Source organism: Myotis davidii, unplaced genomic scaffold, assembly GCF_000327345.1.
Source record: "Myotis davidii unplaced genomic scaffold, ASM32734v1 scaffold814, whole genome shotgun sequence".
Taxonomy (NCBI): Eukaryota; Metazoa; Chordata; class Mammalia; order Chiroptera; family Vespertilionidae; genus Myotis; species Myotis davidii.
In genome coordinates, this window is record NW_006285252.1 from 15,999 (window position 1) to 17,533 (window position 1,535).

Here is a 1,535-nt window from a genome sequence, read left to right on the forward strand (position 1 = left end):
GCTGTTTGCATCTGGTCACACCCCCTTCAGGGTGGGGGTCCCCACTGGGGTGCCTGGCCAGTCTTTGTGAGGGGCTGAGGGCTGTTTTCAGGCTAGCGGGTGACTGAAGCTCCCAACCGCTCCTTTTTTTCTTTTTTCTTTTTTTTTATTTTGGACCAGCTTTAGCTCTGAGGCTTGGCTCCAGCTCTGAGGCCTCAGCTGATGAAAGCAGGTAACTGGTTTGTTTGGGTTCTATAATCGAAACAGTGTTTCAACTCCAGCTCTGAAAACCCGGCTTATAGAAAACACCTGAGATTATTTTCATGACAGAATCCTGTGCAACTCATGGCATGAGTATAGTTCCTGAATGTACACTGACAGAAGTAAGCCCAGAGGTTTTTGTGTATTTCCTTATTTTTAATTTAAAATTTTACTAAGATAATTGTAGATTCACATGAAGTTGTGAGAAATAATAGAGATCCTTTGTATCCTTCACCCAGTTTCCTCAATAATAACATATTGCAAAACTATACTACAGTGCCACAACCAAGACACAGAGCATTCCATCACCACAAGGATCCCTCATGTTGCCCTTTTATAGCCACATCTGTTCTCCATTTCTAGAATTTTGTCATTTCCAGAATGTTATATAAATGAAATCATAGTATGTAATCTTTTGGGATGCACGATAGTTTGTTTAGCCATTCACTCACTGAAAGACATCTGGACTAGTTCCAGGTTTGGGTATTACAAACGAAGCTGCTATGAACATTCATGTACAGGTTTTTGTGTGAACATTAAGTTTTCACTTTTCTGGGATAAATGCCCAGGACTGCAATTGCTGGCTCATATGGTAGTTGCAGTTTCTTAAGAAACTGCCAAACTGTTTTCCAGAGTGGCTGTGCCATTTTACATTCCCACCAGCAATGTATGAGCATTCCACTTTTTCTGCATCCTCACCAACATTTGGTATTTCCACTAATTTTTATTTGTCATTTTTATAAATGTGTACTGTGGTCTTAATTTGCATTTCACTAATGGCTAATGGTGTTGAACATCTTTTCATGTGCTTATTTACAATCTGTATATCCTCTTCAGTGAAATATCTTTTGCCCACCTTCTAGTTTAATTATTTGTTTTTTAACTGTTGAATTTTGAGAGTTCTTTGATTTGCAAATATATTCTAACAACCTTTAGCTAATCTTCTTAGAAAAATTTTGCAGAGCAAAAATTTTTAGTTTTGATGTGGTTCAATTTACATGGTAATTAACCATAGCTCCGACACACTTCCCATTGGCTAATCAGGACGATATGCAAATTAACTGCCAACCAAGAAGGCAGCCGGCAGCCAGGCAGCTGAAGCGAACAGGAGGCTTGCTTCCTCCAGTGAAGGAGGAAGCCAAGGTTCCCCGCCTGCCCCTGCTGGGCTCTGAGCTTGCACTCTAAGAAACAATGCTGCAATTATAGAAGCTAAACAAACCCCATGCTTTCACCAGCCAGTGGAGCTGGAGATGCAACAGTATTTCAATTATAGCACACAAACAAACCAGATAACT